The sequence below is a fragment of the Rattus norvegicus genome, chromosome 8, assembly GCF_036323735.1.
Source record: "Rattus norvegicus strain BN/NHsdMcwi chromosome 8, GRCr8, whole genome shotgun sequence".
Classification (NCBI taxonomy): Eukaryota; Metazoa; Chordata; class Mammalia; order Rodentia; family Muridae; genus Rattus; species Rattus norvegicus.
Window position 1 is genome coordinate 53,198,512 of NC_086026.1, and position 23,371 is coordinate 53,221,882.

The window sequence follows — 23,371 nt, forward strand, 5'->3', positions numbered from 1 at the left end:
CTCCCTCTCCCGAACCCGGCGTGGATGATAATGGCAGTGGTGATAGGAACAAGAACTTGTCTTCACAAAGAAACTCAAATAGGGTTCATAAAACTCAACAGAGACGACAGCAGGCCAGTTCCAAGGCCAGGATGCTAGAGACCACAAAGCTTTCTATTCATTCCTAGAAGCCCACAGCAGACTGGCCTGAGGAGAGACAAACAGACAAGGCCCGGTTGTCTCAGATGAGCTCTCCTTGCACTAACCTGTAACCACTTCATCCCCAAAACTTAGACCGCCCCCCCACCCAAATGTACACCAATGCAGGTGCTGCTCAAACCATAACCAACCTCGGTTCAACAATGGACTTCAATCAAGAACCAGAGAGTGGTTCAGGAGGCCAGAGTCTCTGAAGTAATCGTGAACCACAGTTGGGAGGATCTGTTCCCAAGTCCGAGGAAAAGCAGCTCCTAAGAAGAGGCCTGAAATGCTGGGCGGTCGTGGCACACACCTTCAATCCCAGCACCGGCGAGGCAGAGGCAGGCAGATTTCTGAGCTTGAGGCCAACCTGGTCTACAGAGTGAGTTCCAGGATAACCAGGGATAAACAGAGAAACCATGTCTCAAAAAATAAATAAATAAATAAATAAATAAATAAATAAATAAATAAATAAATAAATAAGGAAAGAAGTCAAGCAGGCAGATGAGTCATAGCAAGCAGGTAAAGGTGCTTGCCATCACTCCTGGTTACCTGAGTTCAATACCTGAGACCTTCATGTCAGAAGGAAAGAATTAATTCCAGTAACTTGTCTTCTGATCTCTACATGGGTGCCATGGCTTACACACAAATGTGTATAAACAAACAAACAAACAAACAAACAAATGTTTTAAAGAAAGAAAGGAGAGAGAGAAGGGTGAGGATCATGGGGCTGGAGAAGGGTGGGTCTGTGTTCCGTGGGGGCCTTGAGGGAGCTGCCCTTTTCTACAGGGCTTCTCAGTCCCTTTTCTTGGCCTGGGCCAGCCTCAGTCCTAGCCTTTCAGGTTCATTGGCCCCGGCTGTATCCACCCTGCTTGGTGAAGTCTCTGGCTAGGAAAAGCCAGGTTATGTGCTTCTCTGGGCCTGAGCTGCCCACAGCAGAGAAGAGTCTCTTTGCAGACAAAACCTAGGGTGGGATCTCCACAGTGGAGACGCATCCGGGGCCAGACACCCCCACCCAGAGAAAGCAATCAGCCTTAGGAACCGCAGGCCGCTTGACATTTGATAGGAGTCATTATCAGACACTTATTCCCAATCAGGCCTCAAGTGCCTCTGAGGGCCCCTCCACTGCAGCCTCGCCTGCCTCATTTCAGAGGATGGCTGGGAGCCGAGAGGTGTCCCCACAGGCTGGGCAGAGGTCCTTGGAACCCTCTCTTTGGACTCTAATGCCTTCTCTCCAGTGGAGGCTCTCGGGCCCAAGCCCCCAGTGGCTCCACAGGCAGCAGCAGGCCAGTGGACCTTAAGCCTGGTTCTCCACAACCTGTGCTGGGGTCAGAATCAGACCCCAGCTGGTCCTGGGAAGGGCTCTGCCTCCCAGACTCACAACTCCAGGGTCTGTGGGCCCCTGGGAAGCTTCTTCTTCATGTTCTCCCTGACACACACCAGAAGTCCTTCCTGTCACTGAGCAGCCATAATAGGAGACTGCTGTTTAGATGCCTTTGCTGCTTGAGCTTTCCCTACTCCCCAGAGAGTGAGCCACAGGTCAGCTCACCTCTCTCCGTCTCCCTCTGAAAAAAGCACAGGGGTGCCTTTAGCCTCTGCTTCTCTGTTTGGAGCTGCTGAGGGAAAAAAACACGTACTTTTTAATTTATGGGAAGGTACTTCGTAAGTGTCTGCAAGCAGATACAAGGCAGGCAAGCTCGGTTGAGCCAGTCATGAACCTGATATTGTGTGTGTGTGTGTGTGTGTGTGTGTGTGTGTGTGTGTGTGTGTGTGTGTGTGCATACGTATGTGTCCAGGTCCATACCAGCATCTCATTTCCTGCCGCAGCAACCTAATAGCCATATTTCTTGGTTTAGAATTATCTGCGATATTTCACCACCCCTGTCTCTGTTCAGGCAGTGAATCAGCTGTATTGATGGCTTCAGCGTGAATGCAGAGGCAGTTCTGCACTTATGAAAGAAAAAAAGTGTTTTAAAAGCAATGTCTGGAAAAAAAAAGCAATGTCTGGAAGTGTGGCTGAGTGGTAGAGTGATTCCAGGCTGTGCAAGGTCCTGGGTTCAAGACCCAGTACTACATGAAAGGAGAAAGGAATCAAGAGGGAAGGAGGGAAGAAAAGAAGGAGAAACAGGCTTTGTCCTAGCCTGCAAGTCTTTTCTAAAACACACACACACACACACACACACACACACACAACACACACACACACACACACAAGCATGTATAGATAGACATACACATGTACACATGTACTCTATCAATGAATTTAAAGACTTAAACGACCAAATGTGAGAGACAGAGAAAGTGGCAAGTGAAAAGCCACCAATGATGTCTTCAAGAAAGGTCACAGGAGGTTCGCCAGGCAAGGAGGCAAGGTCTGAGTTGAGTTTTAGAAGCCTGAGCATACAAGCAGTAGGAGAAATGGCAGTGTCGGGGACAGAACGTAAGGGAGGAAGGGGAGCATAGGGGACAGAGATGGGTCCATTCGAACTTCCCTGGTCCAACAACGGCAATTCTACTTTGCCCTTGTAGAGCAATCTGGGATTGTCAAGGCTTTCCTGTGGGTATATCTCATGACCCTCACTTACACTAGGCAGATGGGGAGGGGGGTTTGTCTGTTTGTTTAGGTTTTGTTTGTTTTGGTTTTTTGAGACAGGAGTTCTCTGTGTAGCCCTGTCTGCCCTGGAGATCCACCTTCCTCTGCATTCCTCCCAAATGCTGGGGTTAAAGACTTGCTGCATCACTGCCTGACAGATCACTCTTAATTATTCCCACTTTACTTTTTTTCGTGTTTTCTATCTTCTCTGTGTGGGTGGGTGTGTATGTTTTCATGCATGTGTGTGTGTGTGTGTGTGCGTGCATGTACGTGTACGAGTGGATATGAGTGTGATCCAGGGGTCAAACTCAGGCCATCAGACGACGTGTTAGCAAGTGTCTTTCTCTGATGAGACACTTCACCAGCTGTTTTATAGATGAGGACTGGGATCCGAGTCTGTGGAGTGCCTGAAAGGCTCAGGGCGGCTCTCTGTCCTAACGCAAAGCCCTCTGCACAACTCACCGGTGTATCTGAGCGAGCACTGGGCCTGGGCAGTGGACTCTGGCTTCGTGTGGACTTTTAGTCAATAGAGGGCAGTGGTGGCTTTAGAGCGAGGCAGGACTGAGTCCAACCTCCAGCTCTGTCGGTTTCTTTGACTTTGGCATCTGTATCCCTGTGTCTGACAAGCAGGATTTGTTCAGTTTATGCCCACTCCCCTCTTTGGCAACCAAGACTTTCCTGGCCAACTTTTCACCAATTCCAAGATGAGCAGGTCCCTCATTACCCAGTGTGTGCCCTTCCGCTACCATGTGACCACGGCTGACCCAAGCCACCACAGGCAATGTGCTTCCTCTCCATCTACTTGGTCTTGGAAGCCCAGACTTTTCATCCTGAGGGTCACCAAACTAGTGTTCAGTCTGACTCCCATAACCTGTTGAGATTCATTTCAGTCGCCAGAGCTCTTGTTTCTATTAAAACTCCATTTGCCAAGAAAGTGAAGAGGTAATTACGAGCCCTAGCCTTAAATCACTCCGCCGCTGAATTATTAAAGGGGAGAATTAAAAATAATCAGGCTTTTTTTCACTACACTTCATAGCGTGGAAATTAAAGGTGTAAGAATGTATTTTTTGCCTCAAATTTAAGTATTCATTTTGGAGATTTATAGGGGAGTTGAAATGATTCCCTGCATGTCCGCCTCATCTCTCTATAAAGGGGGGGGGGAGAGGAACCCTTGTAAAATTAAAAGGGAGATAGAGTGGAGACGGGGTTTAACATAAAGAAGTACAATGGGGTGTTTTGCATTTTAATACATTTTTTCTGCACAATTACACCACTGAGTGATATGGCAGAGAGAGATTAGGCCTCTAGTCTCAGGCGCTGAATGGTGAGGTGGTAAGGGCGGGGGTTATTGGATAAGAAAGGCACAAAGACTATCAGAGATGGCCCTAGATCCCAACGCCCTGGGGAGCAAGCACTGTCCAGTTGCCTGGCTACCTACACCCTCCTTTATTCAGAGAAGAGCAAAATAAGTCACCAAGACTCTTCATAGAGAAAACAAAAACTCAAAGTCATCAGGGCTGGGTTAAGAACACTTGCTGCTCTTCCAGAAGACCAGAGTTCAGCTCCCACGACCCATGTAGAGTGGCTTATAACTGCCTGTGACTCCAGTCCTATGGGATCTGACGCACTCTTCTTGCCTCTGAGGATACTTGTATGTGTGTGCCATCGATCCACACACATGCAGACAATGTTGCACAGATGTTCTTGTATCTGAGGTCCCAATTGCATAAGGAGCCTGGGACCCATCAGGAAAAGATCTGGAAGATGACACAGAGAAAAGGCACGCTGACTTTCCCTCAGCAACCCCTCCGCCCAAGCGTTTGTGCGCCACACGGGAGTTAAGGAAGATTCTGGAAGACGGCGCAAAACCAAAACAGCAAGATGGCGCAGCCTGACCACCTGAGTTTGAGCCCTAGGACTCGCATAGCGGAGGGAGAGCACCAACTCTCACAAGGTGTCCTCTGGTCTCTGCATGTGTGCACAGATGCACACACGTACCAATTAGGTAAATAAATGTAATAAAACAAAAGTTTTAAAGATCCTTGGGTTGGTGTGTCTAATATTTCTCAGAACCAAATACCAAGACTCCCGGATGAATGGGTGGATTAGAAAGAGCCTGAGACAGGCCCAGCCAAGGGAGAGGGTAAAATAGGTCCCTGGTTCAGGTCACACAGTGACGTGCACATCCTCCCTGCCTGGAGGGGAGGTTCAGCTGGAGCAACCACAAAGTATTTCTCCAAGGGAGGAGCAGCAAAGAGCATAGACTCTGAGGCTGAGGGAAGACCACAGAGCTCCCCCAATTTCTTTGCTGCACAACTGGGGGATCCTTGCAGCAGAACCAATTTAAGCTTGTCCCGGACTAGGTAACAAATAAATGAGACTCAGACTATGGATATTTTGTTTGGTTTTGTCAATTACTGGTGGGTCACCCCTCATCTACTCTTCTAACTGCTGGCCTGGCTACCTCTCCAGTGGTGTACCCCAGATACTTGCTGTCTCTCCCCTCATGGCGGCTTCCTCCTCTCTCCCTGTCTTAGCATATACCTCAATTGTACTTAAAATCTTTTGTAAATTTTCTCCTAAGACTTCTCTCCAGTTTTTATTATTTCCCTTTTCTTATATCTTCATTATCTTAATCTCCCCCTCAATTTTGCTTATAATTTTCTCTAAAATTTCCTCTAATGTTTGTTTTTCTATCCTTATTATATTAGTATCCTAGTGTCCAATGTGGGACACGAACCTGTTACCTGGGCCCTACCGAGCATTGCTCAATCCAAATAGGTTGGTCACCTTAATGGCAAGGCTGTTGGTGTTTTATCAGCAGTGGCTCGGTTGAAGAGTTAGTCTCTGCTGTATTCTGTCTGTGGATAGCCCGGACAGTCTGCAACCGTCTCTTATGACATCATTTGATTTATTTATTTTTAATCAGAAACACCTTCTTCCTTACAGCCCATCTCTAAAGTTGGAAGAATGCTAATCTGTGTCTGAGTCTAATTTATCTGTAAGCTAGACTGGGATACAATTAAATAGGTTGAACTACAGATCCTGAGCTGTGTTTTACCTTCTGGACAAAGTATAGGGACAGGACAAGACTCGGGTGTGCCATCCACACACTAGCATTATCACTGACAATAGCTTGTGAACTTGCAGGTTCCAAAGCAGCCACGTTGGAGGGTGCATGGGACTGGCTCATCCAGATGTACCCCAAGAGCTAGCCTCTCTCTACATGAGGACACCAAGCCGGAACACCTCTGCCCCATATCCCTCTACCCACAGAGCTGCAGCAATATCAGATCAGGTTGAAGAGGTGTGGAGAGGCACAGCCCCTCCCCCAGGAGCTGAGCCCTGGGCCCCTCCCTTCGGTAATGAATTGCAAGGGAACACCGCTGAGAGGTGTCAGAACAATTTCTATTAAACATAATTTCCTAATGAAAAGGTCACGAGGGAGCCCGGTGGAGCTAATCAGGATGGAATGTTCACTCCAACCACTCCGAGGGAGGGAACTCGATGTCTGGTCCTTGGTCCCACTCTTTTGGATTGGAGAGCAGAGACCCTAGGGTGAAGAGAGGTCCGGATCAGCTTTCAGATCCCCTCTCCTGTGATCTTGAATGTGCTGTTCTTGGTGCCAGATGCTGGGCCTGGTGCTCCACAAAACTGCTATAATTATCCCCATCTTCAAGATGAGCAAACAAACTTTGAAAGCCCCTGTGACTTGCCCAAGGTCACACCCTTAGAAACTAGGAAGCAGAATCAGACCCAGGATCTATTCTACTACAAGCCAGACAGCCCTGCTACTCCTCCTCTCTGCCTCCTAGTGTCCTCTGTACACTCTGAGGTATAAAGTCCCTTGAAGGACAGTCATAGCCCAGGTCTTAGGCAGGCCCGGGATCGCAGAGCACCTCCATGTTGGAGAGCTGAAATGAGAGGAGGGCCCACACTGCAGAGCCTCCCTCTCCCAGGCATCCCCATCCTCTCCTCCATGGCCCCACCACACTCTACCTATCTCTCCACACTTCCCAGGAGCCCCTCATTCTGCACCCCCACCCCAGCTGGGTCCATCCCCCTAATCACTAGGGTGAAGCTGTCTCACAGTGGCACAGACCTGCCAACCCAGGACATTCAAATCTGGGAATAGCATTCAATATGCAGCCGTCTTCCCAACTCCCACCCCTCTCAGCTCCTCCCCCTAATTTCTCCACACAGATTCAATTAGGAGGTGGCAGTGAGAGTTGTAGGCATCAATGCTTGGGTCTCCATGATGGGGAGGGGGGGTCAGTTCCTGCTCACCAGCCCCAGCCTCCCAGGATGAGGGTGTTCCAGTCAATGCCCTTAAATCAAAAGAGCAAGTAAGTCTTCTGAGACCAGCAGTGGTTCTTAAAGTATGGTCTCCCCAGCCAGCAGCATCCGTACCACTTGAGAACTTACTAGAAATGCAGACTCTCGGGCCCCAGACCTTATTTACTGAGTCGGAAACCAAGCATGGGGGCAGATCTGGGCTAACATCGGGTTTTAATAAGCCCAGCAGGCTGCTCTGGGATGTGCTTCATTTGAACAACCAGTGAACTGAAGACGGTCTCATCGAATGGCTTCAATGTGATGGTAGTCCTCTGGGCCCAGGGATATGCTGGAAGATGCCACCTCTGTCACATGAGGCCTACCAGCGACATGATTGACATGGGCTGGGGCTGGGGATCTGCCCCAGGATGCAGGCTCAGCCTGAGAATGCTAGAAGCCCCCGGGAGGAGGAGCTGTGAAAGGCAGGCAGACAATGAGTCCTCCATGAAAACTGACAACACAAAAACAATAGAAGTCAAAATACAAGCAGGAAACGGGGTCACGACACCAGTGGGCCTCTAATTTAGAGGTCATGTGCTCACCACATGCTATCTGGGAGATGAGAAGAGCAGGATTGAGCTTCCTACGGACAGGAAAGGGAGAGGCACTAGGACAGGGCCTCAGGGTAGGGGGCAGAAAGCTGGGCTGGACCTCTTTCACTCTTGTTCCAAAACCAAGAAGCAATGGGTGCTGAGGAGCTGAGGGTGGTGAGGGGTAGCCCTGAGGATCCATGGGAACCTTGGCATGGCACCTGATGCCCAGGCATAATCAATGTTAGCACTGGCTTCCTTGAATTTTGGTGGCATCCCTGTAGAGCTAAGCATCTGTCAACCCATTTCCAAGGAACCCACAGACCCAATGAGGTGGAGTTTGACATGGAAAATGAAATACGGGGAAGGGAGTCCCATAAGAATCCCAGGAAGGATCCTCCAATTGCAAGAAGAGGATGGAGGATGAAGGAGATTAGAATTGTGACCAAGGATCATAGTCTGGCTGCGGGGAGAGGGGAACAAGGCATAGGAGGAGCTGGTAGAAGGCCCCTTGACAGAGACAGGTGATCTTCACTGTGCCTCTCGTAGCAATGTCAGTGGGGTTTCTTCTGGCTGCTGTTCTCCCCATCCCCTATATCTCACAGGAGAGCAGACTCCAAGCATGAGTTCATCTGCTGGAGAGAAGAGCTGAAATTCCCCCTTTGAAAGTTCTCTGCCCCTCTACAGTGGGCAAAGGCCTAGCGCAGGCTAGCCCATAGAGACATGTCGGCTTCATTCCATTGTCTCAATCAGCCAGTCTCTCTTCTATACCTTCTCCTTCCATTTCAGCTCCTCCCCCCGCCCCAATACCCAGTCCCCAATTCCAGCAGCCCTGAACTCATATCCTGCAGAAAGACTTTTCTGAATCCCTTCCAAGATTCTAGGACTTGCATCCAGAGGGCTTTATTTGACTTCTGGACCTTTTATTTCTGTGACCTGAGGGGACTGACTTGTGACCTAACCTCTCTGGACCTTTAACTTCCTTAGCTCCACTCAGTGAGTGCCATGGAGATCAATGAGGAGCTGGCATGCTGAGCCTTGTGCTGCAGATGGACCGGGATACCCCAGCATTTACACCTAGGTCAAATAGACTTCCCCCTTCTCTTCCCATCTACACCGGCACTCACGGTGAGATTCCAGGAGGACAGAATCCTGCTCCATGAAAGAACCCCATCACCAAGCCCTAGCCGTTCCTTTGGGAAATGATGACAGTGTTGCTTTCTCCAAGGCTTCTTCTCTTGAGAGTCTGCTGTTCATACTGACAATGGTACAGGAACAGACCTGTCTACCCTGAGTGCCTGCCACAAAAACCCAGTCATCCAGGACTCATTCCGAGGGCTCAGACAACAAGATGAGGGGAATAAAAAAAGATAAGGAGACTTCTAATTTCCCTATGGGAAGGGAGGGATCAGAGGAGGAGAAAGTCATGCTGAGGCAAGTGAACCTGGGGATTACATGGAAATGGCAGTGCATTGTTAGAAAAACAATTATCCAAACCTGAGCTTTCGAACTGGTACCCACATCGAGAGACCAGGGTCCTGGAAGATCTGTCGTTACCTTGGTCTTCTTGGGGATCTGTGACTGTGATGTCATGGCTTGAGGGGAAGCAGGTGGGAAATGCCAGCAGCTTCCTTATTGACGCCCTCCTGGAGCTGTCCTTGGTGCTGGCTTCAGATCCTGCCTGCCGCTGCATAGCTGCCCACTTCCCACGGTGTCGCTCCCTGTCTCCCAGGCCCGTTCCCTGCCAAGCTCCTGACCCAGCCCACAGCTGTGACCCTTGCTGCAAACCCCAGGACTGCCTGGCATAACCAGTGCTAAGGAGAGTTCTAGCTCAGGTAGAACAGGCTGCTGACAGTAACCGAGTCCTTAGCCACCCTGGGTCTTAGAGCTTGCTCTATCCAGGACTCCACCCAGACCTCACACTTGAAGCGGAAACCTCGTGCCTTCCTTTAACCCTGCTCATTATTCCCAGCCTTAATCCTAGTACTGACATCAATACCCTAACCCCAGGTTGAACCTGAGCCCCAGAGCCTTGGGGTTGGGTAACAAAAATAAATAAAAATAGTAATAGAAATACCCTTCTTGTCTCTACCTCCTCCCAGCCAGACTAAGAATTCCTCTTCATCCTTGATATTGCCCAACACTCCCTTCACAAGAAGAGGAACTGGAATCAGAGCCAAGCTTTAGAACACTGGCCTATGCATACATTCAGTTAGCCCTTAGTATCTACAGGAGGCATAGGGAGATTTCCAATGTCTTCAGCCTCAGACCCCCCCAATTCATACCCAAAGAATGGGGAGGTTACTATTCTGCACTGAGCACATCTACTGTAGTATATTGAGAGCCTATACTACTGTACTGAACGCCTGCATTGTATACTGAGCACCTATGCTACTGTGTGCTAGGCATGTACACCACTCTGAACTGGGCATCCACATTGTATACTGAGCACCATGCACTGTCTACACCACCATGCACTGATCATCTACACCACCACAGACTGTCTACACCACCATGCACTGAGTATCTACACCACCACGCACTGAGCATCCACACCACCATGCACTGATGGTCTACACCACCATACATGGTGTACCACTGTCTCCTGAGCATCCACTATCATGTACTGATTGGGATCAACAGGCTTAGGGTCAGACCAGGGTTCAAAGCCCATGTCTGCTAGTGAGGTGACTACCTTGACTAGTGAGGTGCCCCGTGTAGATCATTAACTTCTTGGGACCTCTGCCTTTTCAGGCTGAGCGGATAAATGGATAACTCATCTACACTCTGGGTGGGTTTGAAAGCTTGATGATGTAATATCAACAAAGTCTAGGACACCACGGGCGCTCAGTGCACGCAACTGTATATTTGCTTGGTGAACAATGGTGTAGGTTCTTCGTGCACAGAGCTGTAGGTGCCCAGTGCAGGATGCTGGTACAGGTGCTCAGAACATGGCCATATAGTTCACGTCGGTACAGGCACTCAGTGCATGAACGCAGTCGATGTTTAGTAATATGGGATAGTTCTCAGAACATGACAAGTACATCTGTCATTTTCTCACATACCATGAACTCTAGTTGCCAACAAGGCCCCACTTTGGCATCAGGAGACATGATTCTGACCTGGATCTAAGTCTCTTGGGCATCCGCCAGGCTGGGCAGAGGAGATTTTTCATCTGTCTCCGGTGATGTCCCTTTATAAGGCCCAAAGTTCAAGTAAGACGCTTTCGAGTGAGCCACACAGTGACCAAGCAAGCAGTGTGGTGTCTTCTGCTCCCTCGATCCCCAAGGGGCATCTTCAGATTAGACAGCAGCATGCTCCACGGTCCAGCCTGGAATTACTCCCTTGGGAGAGTCTTTGAATGTGGCCCCAGAGACAGAGAATGTAGCCCCCAGAGCTGCCCCGCCCACTCCTCAGGAGTCATCTGCGCAGGGGATGTTGGGAAAGCAGAGCGGCACCAGTCTGGCAAGGCTTTTGGGTGAGCCTGGGCCTGGCTCTCCCTGGTCCCTCTGTAGTAATTAACAGTCCTTTGTTCCCGTCCCTGATCTCGTCTGGCAGAACCTTAATCATCCTCTTCCCTGCAATGAGCAGCCTTCTCATTAGGGCCTTAAGAACCTCTATTATAAACATGTAAATGGAACTCAACAAGGAGGGAGATATTTGACTGCTCCCGTTTCCTCTGTGCGGCTGCCAGCTCTGAGCTGCGCACGCCCGTGATTTCATTGCTCAGCAGCCCGGCGCCAGCGCGGGGGCCCCCACCGCCCGTCACCAGCCGCTCCATCTTCTCCTATTGGAATTTAATTACCTTCTATGGGAAATGTTTGAGGAACCTTTCTCCATCAATTGATTCTGAAGTCAGATTTTTATTCCAAGATGCTTAATGGTGCTTGAGCCATCCATGGGAACCTAAGAGCAGGTAGACCTGGGCCACAAGGAACACTTTAACAAGGTTAGGAAGGGTCATTACAGTTATGCCCCTGACTCTTCCCTGGTCAATCTGTCATCCAGCACAGATGTGTGTGAATCTCTTTCTGACGGCCCACAGACAATTAGATTCATGAGTCTCCTGATTTGGACTGGACTGGAAGTCCTTTCTGTTGTCTGCCTGATGTGGAACAAACCTTAAAAAGAAAAAGTCATTTTCTTCCTTGTTGATAAGGGCATCTACCACACAGAAGCCTGGTTTATTACCTGGGGAAGAAGCTGACTGTATGATTAGCCCCTCCTCACAATGGCGCAGAGTGACAAGATACATACCCACACCTTGCAGTCCCCAAGCAGCTACTATATCCTGGACTCTCTCAACTCTCATTTGTGTCTTTCTCATTTGTGTCTTGCTGGTGCCTGGTCCTTCCTGACACCTGAGGTATCAGAAGAGCCTCTTCCCTCCAACTCCCATGCCCATTCCCTTTCCAAATCCATGGAGCTGTTTCTTAGTCAGGCCATAGTGGTCCCCTCCCGGTCAACATCAGAGCTTGCAGACAGCCCCTGTGGCAAGTCCTTGTTGACCACAGCTAGTTATCAGCTTAGCCCCCGTGTACTCATGGTGTTTACTTCAGTTGTTTGTTTGTTTGCTTGTCTTTCTGCACTTGAAAGGAGCCTATACACGCTGGGCCAACACTTGACCTCTAAACAACACCCCAGACCATATCTAACTCTTTGGATAGACTCCCAGGGGTCCCCTCTTCAAGTTTGGACCCAAGTTTTTGCTGCTGGGCCCTCCACTGCTCAGAGCACAGAGGCCAAAACAGATGTATGCTGGGAAAACCAGCTTGCACAGGGAGCACCTAATAACAGACTGGGAGGAGGCTGCTGGGCAGACGGCCCATTTTTTCCCTTACCTCCTTGCTCCTCCTTTGTTCAGCTGTGTGGGACGTGGGGCTGGAAGGACTCTGTTGAAGGAAAGATATTTCTACCAGTGCCCATGAGCCACAGCAAATAACATCCCATTCCTCCAGCAGCAATGTGGGACCCCATCAAACTGCAGCCACCCAGATGGCTGGCTGTCCCTTCTCAGACAAGGCTCGGGTCTCTGCCCTAGGAGTGCTGGGATGGGAGGACTTCCTCCTGATTAATCCAACCTTCAATGCTCTGCTTAGCTCCAACTTTCCAGACTCTAGGGATGTGTTCTCCTACTGGTCCTGGTCCAGCCATTTCTGTATTTTTGAGAGAAGACCTACGATCCTTTACTATGGTAGAAAATCTATAATCAGTAGTTCTTTGGAGATCTGGGTGGTAGTTTGGCTTTTGTTTTAATTTTAAGGTGGGGTCTCATGTATCTCAGGTTGGCCTCAGATTCAATATGTAGCCAAGGATGACTCTGAACCTCTGGTCATCCAGCCTCCCAATCACGAGCGCCAGGACTACAGATGTCCCTACCGCTCCCAGTTCAGGAGGTGTTGGGAATTGAATCCCAGGCTCCAGCACACCTGGCAGGCACTCTACCAACTGTCATCTCTCCGGCCTTCAGTTCTTTACATTCAACCTTTCCGTTGCTATCACCTGGTAGAGGCTGACTCCTGACTGGACAGTGAGGAAACGGTGATGGATGGATCGGATGGTAAACTAGGGTGGAAGATGAGGAGGAGTAAACGAGCAGGTGGGTTTCCTGTTTGATGAGCAGTTTGCTCTATAGCTTAGAAAACTGTGGCTTGGCAATATGGCAGGGTGTAGGGAAATAGACTGGTTGTGGCGGTGTGGATGGATGGATAGCAAGGTGATGGTTTAGCTGCTTGGAGGCAGTAGCTGCTTCTGGGCTAGTTGGAGGATGGGTGATGGATTCAGGTTACAGGGTCAGCATCTTGTCAAAGGAAGGGGAAGGCTCCTGAGAGGACTCTGGGGGTCTCAGTCATCGCTTCCTGCCTCTCCTGAGGAAGCCTGTGGCTCTCCAGGACGGACTCTCATAGTCACTTCTTGAGAGCTATGAAAGAACAGCACTGCTGACTGACCGCAGTACACACAGCACACACCAGGGAGGGTTCGGAGCCTGTCCAGATGCCTCTGATACTCCATGCCAGGACCCTAGATGTCTGACAATGCCCCCCAAGATACTACTACCCAGCACCCAGAAAACCTGCCAGTTAAGGAAACTTGCAAAGTACTGGCCTATCATGGAGGCTTGTTCTTCTGCTCACACAATTTCCCAAGTTACAGACCCCAGGACAGGGTTTCCTGTGGGTGCTAGCCCCCATGACATTCCCCTTGGAATTCTCCCCAGCACACCCTTCCTGTCTGCCAAGACCTTCCTTGTATCTCACCATGGTTCCTGCCAACCCCTTCCCTAGGCCTTGTAGGTGAGCTGGTCCACACTCTGGTCAGAGCCACTAGGACATTTCCGAATTGCATCTTCTGAGAATCAGAAAAAGAGATTTGGAGAGGAAATTGCTTTCTCCCTGCACAATCCAGACGGGGCTATTTTTCACTTGGTTTTTCCCCCTTCTTCCTTGCAATCTCGGTAAAACATGAGGACATGTCCAAAGCTTAACCCCTAGTTTGGACCAGACTTTATCCCTCCTGAGGTCTGCAGAGGTCTAATGGCTTCCAAGAAACCTGTACCAGAAGGGCCAGGGGTGACACTATAGTGCTTTTCCTGCAGTTGGCACTACACAGAGGCCTTGGGCACAGATGCCAGGCCTGGGAGTTGCTCAGAGTGGACAGGTAAGGACAGCCTGCAGGTGGAGAGAAGAAAGCAGACCGGGACAACCTGGCCGCAGGGGTCTCCACTAAGGATCTTAATCATCCTTCCAGGAATGTCCCACCAGGTACGTCCAGCTCTCAGGTCAGGAGCTAAGGGCCTCGCTACCATAGCCATGGAATAGTCATCAACCTCTGAGACCACCTACTGCAGAGACAGCCAGCCCAGCTGAGTCCCAACTGGTCTCTCCAGTCCTCTCAGGAAGAGGTGAGATGGCTCCACATCGCCCCCTGGGGTGAGACCAGGGTCTATCACAAACCTGGGACAGGACTTGGGGATGCCCGGAGGTTGCCTGTTTGCTGACTGAGCACAGTAATGCTTCCGTTTGCACCTGAGTCCTTCGAACGTCTTGTTTCCTTTCCTCTCTGCAGACGTCTTCTGTCATTTCATCTAAAGAAAAGAGATTAGACCAGATCGGTAGCTCACACTTGGGAAACTGAGTCAAGAACATTGCCAAGGATCCGCAGCCATCCTGGACTACAAATTGAGAGACTGTGTGAACAAACAAAGAAAAGGGGGCCTGGAGTGTGACCGAGTTTGGTAGAGTGCTAGTTTACGGTGCTGTGTTAGATCCCTAATGCTACAGAAATCATGGGGCAGGAGGGACAGAAATTCAAGGTCGTCCTTAACTCAGAGAGGCTGAGGAGTGACCTTACATCTCACAGCTGAGAAAGCATATCTTTAGCCAGACTTAAAACCCCCGAGTATATTCACACTGTATTCCTATCAGATACTCTTCTGTATGTTTTAAAAAGAGGTTTTGTGGGGGAGTTATAGCCCCCAAAATAAGGGGAAGAAGGATTTCTCACTTGTCTTTTTGGGCTTCGAGATAGGTTCTCACTATGTAACCCCATCTGACTTCAAGCTCTCCATCCTCCTGCCTCAGCTTATTGAGCGTTGGGATTACAGGAGTCTCCTGCTATGCCCAGCTGAAGGGGAAGTCTCACTCAGGCTGTGCAAGCCAGGAGGAGTTGCTGGGGCGGCTTTCCAAATTCCTCAGACGATAATAGTGGCTGGACCTTATTGAGCAGCACTCTAAGCAACTGTTCTGCAGAATTAGTTCCTTATCATATTAATTCATTAAATCCTCACACAAGCCCCCAGGCAAGGCACTGTTACTATCTTCAGTGTGCATGGTAGAGAAGCCAAACAGGAAAGTTCCTTAGCTTGTTCAAGGGCATGGGCCAATTAGCCAGGGTGCCTTGGCCCTGGCACGGAGCAGCCGCCACTGCTCCCCATGACCTTTCGTCCTAAGCAGGGAACAGAGAGACAAGCTACTGTATTATCTACTTTTCTCAATGTTGTGACCAAAGCAACTGAGGAAGGAAGAGCTTGCTTTGACTCCTGGTTTTAAGGTGCAAACTATCGAGGCATGGGAGTTGTGGCACAGAAGTCTAAGGTGGCAGACCACACTGCACCCACAGTCAGGATGCAGCATGCAGGAAATGCCGGTGGTCTGCACCCTCTCCCCCTTTCTCTTTCACTATACGTGCTCTCTGCCATCCGCAGTTACACCTCTCTGGGAGCATCCTCATGGGCACACCCAAAAGTGTGTCTGCTGGGTGATTCTAGATGCATGAAGGTTGACGGTGAAGATTAATCATCTCAGGAACAAGAAGGGGCTGTGCGTCAGAGTAAAACTCCTGAACCCAGGGCCGAAAGCGCCTGGGCCCCTCTGATTCTCCAGAAAAGCTTTCTCCATCTCTATCACTCTCTTCTCCAGAGGTTGGTCTAGTGGTTAAGCTTGTGGTGCTGATGAGAGGGATGTCCCTCCCAGGAGAAGAGTAGGGGGATGCCCATAAATCCTGGCCACCCCCCTACTCCGCCAATCACTGCTGCCTCCCCATTCCCATCAATCACTCCTTTTGCTAACACCAAACTTCAGATGACAAAAGTCACCCTAGCCTCAATAGTGCAGGGATCCAAGGATGTTCCCACCAAGCCACTGCCAGGCCACACTGACTCTTAGCCAAGGAGCCTAACCAAAGAAATGGCAGCAGCAAAAGGCTGTGTCTTCTCATGCAAGACATCTGACCAGCCCATCTCTCTCAAGTCTGTCATCTGAACTTGGCTTCACTCTCCAGAACCAACCCTGCCACACACACACACACGCACAGCCACACGCACAGCCACACACATGTCACACTCACATGTGCACACACATATGTACACGCATGTGTGTACATAGACATACACACACATGCACACACTTACAACCATTCATTCACATACATGCATATGTACATGGGCACATCTACACAGACACACATAAATATACACAGATGTGCACATATACACAGACACTCACACACATGCACACACATACACATACACTCATACTCAAGCACACACATAGGTACATAGGAACACAAGCAAGCACACATACATGCACACACATACACACATGTGTGCATTCAGACGCACACACTCACACACATGTAATCATAGGTGCACACACAGGTACACACTTGTACCCACACATGCACACACACATGCACACACACAGGCACATACACATGCACACACATGTATTCACACATACACATACATGCACATACACATGCACACACACAGGCACATACACATGCACACACATGTATTCACACATACACATACATGCACATACACAGGCACACACACAGGCACACACAACTACAACAATAATTTACATACATTTTTCTGCCAAAAGACTTGAAATTGTTGAAAAGAGTACATATAATACCATAATGAGTTACAGAGACAGATCACTCTGTAAAGCCCTTGGTGTACACGCACAAGGACTTAAGTTGGATCCTCAGCATCCACAGTAACAAAGCCAAGTGTGGCAGTCTGTGTGTGCAATCTCAACACTGGGGAGGTGCTGATTGGAGGATTCTCACTTGCTGGCCAGTCAGGCTACTTAAACCAGAAAGGATAGAAAGTGACCCTGTCTCAAAAACTAAGGTGAAAATTCAGGAAGACACCCAGAGGTCACCTCTGGCTTCCATACACACAAGCACGTACACACAGACATGCACATGCACATTAGAGAGAGAGAGAGAGAGAGAGAGAGAGAGAGAGATAATAAGGATGAGAATAGTACCTAAGATTGGTTATCAAGGTGGATAACTTTGTCACAGTAACAGTGATGGGACCTTGTCTGAGAAAGCAATTCAACCAGTGAAAGAAGAAGAGAGCAGGAGACAGAGACCCAGAGACAAAGATGAGATACAGAGATCACGGCCAAGAGAGCTCGGAGAGAGACCATCCAAGCCTCCATGTTGCCAGTCACTGTGAGTCTGTTTAATGAATTCTCTCATCATTAAAATCCACCAGGACAGTGAAGAGGGAAGTGAAGAGATGAGAAGAACTCAGAGGAGAGGTCTTCAGATGCAGAAAGTCTCACTAAACTGACTCTTGGCATGGGGATGGCCAAAGCAGAAGAGAAAACAGGACAAAGGCCTCGGGACCCAAGGGGAGACACACTCACCATCAGCAAGCCATGTCTAGGGCGTAGCAGGAACTTATTAGGCATATCTGATAAATGAAAGAATGACCAGATTAGGAATCAATGACCACACAGGTCTTTAACGCATACTAAGGATTTTCTAGCATTTGACCTTAGGGAAAAGTAACAGCAATTCGTTCATCCATGCACTCACATTAATTCACGCATTCGCTCTATAATGCCGGTCCGCCCTTTCACAGCCATCCCTGCCACGGATGAATTGGTGAACGTGATCTCCAAGTTCCCGGAGTGTTCACTGCGCTGGCTGGAGACAAGCTGCCGCTCAGTAAACACGGGCAAGTGCTTGGGTGCCTTGTGAGGAGTCTGTGTATATTGTGAAAGAAATCACAGAAACAGCACAGAGAATAGAGCTGGGTCTCAAACAGGAGGTAGCATTTCAGCAGAGACCTGAAGGAGGAGGCTAGAGAGTGCGCCAGGCAACATCTGGAGGAGAAAAGGGCTTCACGGCCCCAGGTATGGGTTTCTGGCAGGGGTGTCTGGTGCACCTGAGGTAGGGAGACAGCTGGAGCAGTACCCAGGAGGCGGGTCAGGCAACATGGCTTCGAGACCTAGACTGTTTCTCCAAGCTGCTCTGTAGTGCCAGGCACGAACCTCGGGGTCACAGAGGGGCCAGAGATTATGTTGCACAGATGGGAGATGTGGTTGGGTTCCGAGAGTATTTCGTGTTCAGTGGCTTTCTTGAAAGGCTGAGTATAAGGTCTGAGAGAGGCGGCAAGTGGATGCCTCCCTCGTGGTACCCTCTTGAAGCCTGTAAGACTTGTGTCAGGGGGCAGTCCACCACCCTGTACCTCATCAAAGCCAGGGCCAGAGGCTAAACAAACACACACACACGCGCACACACACACACGCACGCACACACACACATGCACATACACACACATGCACACACACTCACATGCACACACACGCACACACACTCACATGCACACACACGCACATGCACACACGCACACACACTCACATGCACACACGCACGCACGCACACGCACGCGCACACACGCACACACACGCACACTCACACTCACATGCACATGCACACACACACTCACATGCACACGCACACGCACACGCACACACACTCACATGCACACGCACAATGGCCACAGGCCCAGCACACGGACAATGGGACCACGAGCCCAGAAAAGGCTGCTGACCATTGCCATTGTCACTTGGACATTACTGCTTCCATGTGAACCGAGGGGACCAGGTCCCAGGAGAGCCTCCAAGAAAGAACCACGACACCAGGCTCCTCGGTGTCCTCAGTGGCCTCAAAAGGCTGTACATTCCCACGCTCTTGAAGACTGTGCGCACTCGTGCAGCAATACTGTCCGTATTCACACTCACACTTCACACCAGTGGCACCCAGGACTGCCCGCCCCCTCGACTCAACCTGCTTTACAATCTTGGTAACTTTCTGGAGCATCAGCTGAAAGCTAGGGACACCCCAACCCCAGTTAAAAAAAAACCCATTCTTTCTCTCATATGCATATGTACCCCGATACTCACACAGCCACCCACTCAAGCATGTCACATCGAAATTTGTTCCCTTCCAGAAGGTCCCTGTGGGCAGCTCTGAGCCCCAGCAGACAGGAAGTTCAGCCCCTAGAGTTCTGAGCACCTACTGGCAAGGCTGAGGGTCTGGAAGCTAATCTGATGAGATGGTCCAGGTGCTCCTGGGTCAGTCAGTGCTCCTGCTTCACTCGTCCCACTTAGGCACACGAGTCAGGGGAATTAGTAAGATTTCTGGCCTAAAGGGTCACTTACATCGTGCCAGGACTAGCGCTGGGCACTTAAAACAAACAAACATACAAAAAACAAAAAAACAAAAAAAAACCTCATCTTGAATCCTAGCAACCTGGCAAAGACACGCTTGTATCAGCCACACCTGGCCCAGAATGTTCCAACATCCCTCAAGGCACTGCACCCCATCCCGTGCCCTGTAGCCCCACCTCCCATGCCTCTCTCGTTTACTTACGAAGACAGGTATCCAGGCAGATCCCTGCTCTGCCAGGGATGGTGTGGAGAACAGGTCAGAGGCCCGAGAAGGCAGCCTGCCATCTGATGACTCTGGGCTGGCCAGCATACCCAGCCCTCTAGGTCCTAAAGCCAGTGGGAAGCAGAGTGGGGGTGGAGAGGAGCCAGGAGCTGGCAGGCTAAGCGAGATGAAATATTGATGCCCGTCCTCGTAAAGCGAAGAACGCTGCTTGTCCATGAATAAAAGATAAGCCGGAGGAGCGGGCTGGGCAGCAGATTAATTAATCTGAGTGAGCCTTGCTCTGTGCTGTGGGGGATGGGCAGGGTAGAGCAGACAGGCTGTCCCAACCCCGGGGTCCCAAGGGACCAGCCAAGGCTCTATGTTCTAGGAAGACCGCTAGGCAGGGTAGCATCACTGAGCCTGGGCAGACAGGGAGAGGGGCAGGGCTATCCAGGTCTCTAGGACCAGAATCAGGAACATGCCTGACAGACTATCCAGGATGGCAGCTCCCGTGGCAGAGGAGGGCCACAGAGGTCAGCTGCTTCAGAAAATGGCGCTGCCGTTCTGAGCACCAGTCTCCGATATCCTTTCCTGCCACCTCAAGCCTTCTCTCGGGGAGTCTTCGAGAGCCAGGACGCATGGGGACACGGGACTAACTAACGTGGAAAGCTGGCCACCCTGGGCACACCTTTGATGTAGTTCGAGCTTTAGTTCTGAAAGGGGGAAGGGTAAAGCAGGGGTGGCCCTCCCTGCCCTTCATCCCATGACAGCCTCAGGTCCTTCGCTGTAGAACAATATGGAAATGCTGGCGTGTGGTGCAAGGCACGGGATTCCTGGACATGGTGACAGCAGGCTCAGCAGGACACAGAGCTCACAACCTAGTGTTCATCTGTCATCCACTGGCTGTGGCGGCTCTCACGAGCTCTCGGCAGTTTTACGCTTCCCAAAGGTGACATTAGGACAGGGCGGTGACAGTCATCTGTCTTCCATCCACAGGATCCTGCTGGATCAGCCCCAGGCTCTGCATTGTCCTAATGGACCCCTGGGGTCAACGCTCAAGCTGTCGGTACTAGATCCTACCAGCCATTCCGTGTGACACAGGGACCCTCTGCTCAGCGTGTCAGCGTGCCACCCTGTTCACCCCTCTGTCCACCCACAAACTGTTCTCTGGGACGGATCAGGTCAGATGCCAGGTGGCCACAGCTGATGCCAGCCACAGCCCCACACAAGTGACAGGACACCTCCAGATGGTCTCTCTTCCCCCCATCTGGTAACATTGATCATGATTGAAAACAGCGCCTAGAATCCAGCCCGAGACCAACCGTGGGTGCTGCTGGGGATGGGGCCATGCAGCTGCTTCCTTCCATGGCCACAGCCATGACCTCCAACCTTCCGTTCCCATGTGTACCATGGCTTCCCTGTTCCCACAGCCCAGCCTCTCTGGCCAGCCTATGGCCTTCCCCAGCTCTCCCAATCAGCAGGTATTCATCGTGAGCAGTTTGCTGACACCTTCTCCTGTCAGTTATTGAACGTGGCTTCCTGTGGGTTTGAGCCCATCTCTTCCATTCATTCCTGACTCTGTCAATGCAGAGGCAAGGTCACTTTGGTCCCTCCAGTCCTCCCGAAGCCGTGCACAGCCGTGAGTACACGAAGCAACGCATTCATTCATGTTTGCTTAGGTGACTGTGAAGGGACGCTAGTCCTCACACCTCCTGTGAATGCTCCCCGGGACTCTCTCACCTTCCTTACAACCTTCTGGACAGGCAAGTCTCTCCCAGTAGCCAGATGGCAAAACCCAGCTGCACGCTTAACCAAGGTCATGCAGCTGGCAATCAACAAAGCTGGGAACGGGCCCTAATCTAGGCTTAGAGTTCTGATGATTGCAAGATGCAAGAGGGTCCTTAGCATTCCTCGCCTGCTGAGGAACAAGGGATGTCGGGGAAGAAAGATCTTCAAGGTCTCTCTAGTCTTAACCCGAGAACTCAAGGCAGCACCCTCTCCCTGTACCTGCCCCCATCCCAGAAGGAAGGACAGAGATGTGACTGAAGGCCAGGGAGACTGCCTAGGCTGCTGTGGGGCTCGTAACGATTTCTTGGGCTCATCCATCACATGCTGCCTGGTATCCTACTTGGGCCCAGAGCCTCCTGGGAGGCAAGATATTGGTAGTCCTCCACCAACCAGTGGTAATGGTAGGTTCTCTGAGTCCAACCAGGAGAGAAACAGGAAGAAGCTTGGCCCAAGAGGCACATATACTGTCACATGCCCATCCAAAAATGTCACCTCTGAACTAGGGGTACTGAGGTGAACTTCTGCAAAAAGTAGCTAGCTGGGAGTCAGGAGTCTAGCATCGCTGTGGTTATATTGCCACCTGCTGGCCATTTAGGGAATAGCACTACAACTGGATGTGGGCATGGATTCATTCGAATCCATTCAAATTCAGCATTTGAAGGCTGGGTACACAGGAATGAACCAAAAGACCCAAGTCCAGCCTTGATGGAGGTTACAGATAGACGGGAGAGAGTTATAACGAGTGGAGCTGACATGTACTATATGCAGGAAGGGGCATAGGAGGTTTGAGCACTAAGGAGGAATCTAAAGAAGACAGGGAGAGCCTGGGACACTGTGATCTAATCCAAGCGGTCAGACATGACCTCACAAAGCCAGGGACATTGAGGAATATCCAGGAGGTGAGGAAAGAGCCGTGTTGATTTCTGACCTGGCTCATCTCAGACTGAAGTAGGAATCAATTCCACCTGGTAGATCTGGGGACCCAGTTGGGAGGGGCAGATCCCAAAAGGTGACTTCAAAAACCTGGTGCTTTATTGCTGGGCTCAATGGAGAAAAACAGCATTATCCAGCGCTGGTGGAGAGAGGACCCAGGAACTTGGGCAAACTATATAGGAGGTTACCACTAGGCCATATCACTGGTCTACCAGCTTGCCTTTTTACAGGGCTATATTGTTCTATTGAGAGCGGCCTGTAGGTCAAGATGCAGGGAGACCAGTTAGTAAACCAAAGCAACTTCTGATCAGGAGCCCAGGCAGGGGGAGAGGCAAAGGGCTTTCTGGGACATGAGAGAAGGACTCAGAAGTGACTTTGAGGTCAAAGCTACAGAAGGAATGCGCTGTACTACACTGAAACACAGACTGACGGACTCAGGGAGATCAATGGGGACCCCCATTTGGGATTTGTGGGGTCAGAGTTGCTTGTCAGATGTCTATGGGAGCGGAACCTGGAATTATAGGAAAGAGCCTGTCTAGAGCTGAACGATAGCACTTGGGTGTCGATTAAATCCTGGCACTAAAAAAGATCCTGTGCCTGAGGGACGATGGTCTGGACACCAGGACCCTCTGACATCGCAAGGTCAGAATACTGGAGAAACAGGGAAGGAAAGGCCAGACAGTGGTGAGAGGAAGCCAGGGGGAGAGGGGGATCGGTACCTGGACCCCAAGTCCGGAAGGAGAAGGGTCACTGATCCTTGCTAAGAGATGTCCAGGGCTCACTGGACAGGGTCACCCAAGTAGCCCCAACTAAAACTGCAAGAAATAAACAAGTGCCC

General features: G+C 50.4%; 1 long non-coding RNA gene across 2 annotated transcripts; it reads right to left on the reverse strand.

Annotated features, from left to right (window-relative positions):
- Positions 1-7,089: 7,089 nt before the first annotated feature.
- Positions 7,090-20,331, reverse strand: LOC108351689 (uncharacterized). Of its 2 annotated transcripts, XR_010054150.1 has the most exons (5): positions 19,813-20,331; positions 17,799-17,845; positions 14,589-14,719; positions 12,477-12,527; positions 7,090-11,756 (listed from the first exon to the last, which is right to left on the reverse strand). It is a non-coding gene; the product is annotated as an uncharacterized LOC108351689 (long non-coding RNA). The 2 variants fall into 2 exon arrangements; XR_001839348.3 differs by lacking the exon at positions 17,799-17,845.
- Positions 20,332-23,371: the final 3,040 nt, after the last annotated feature.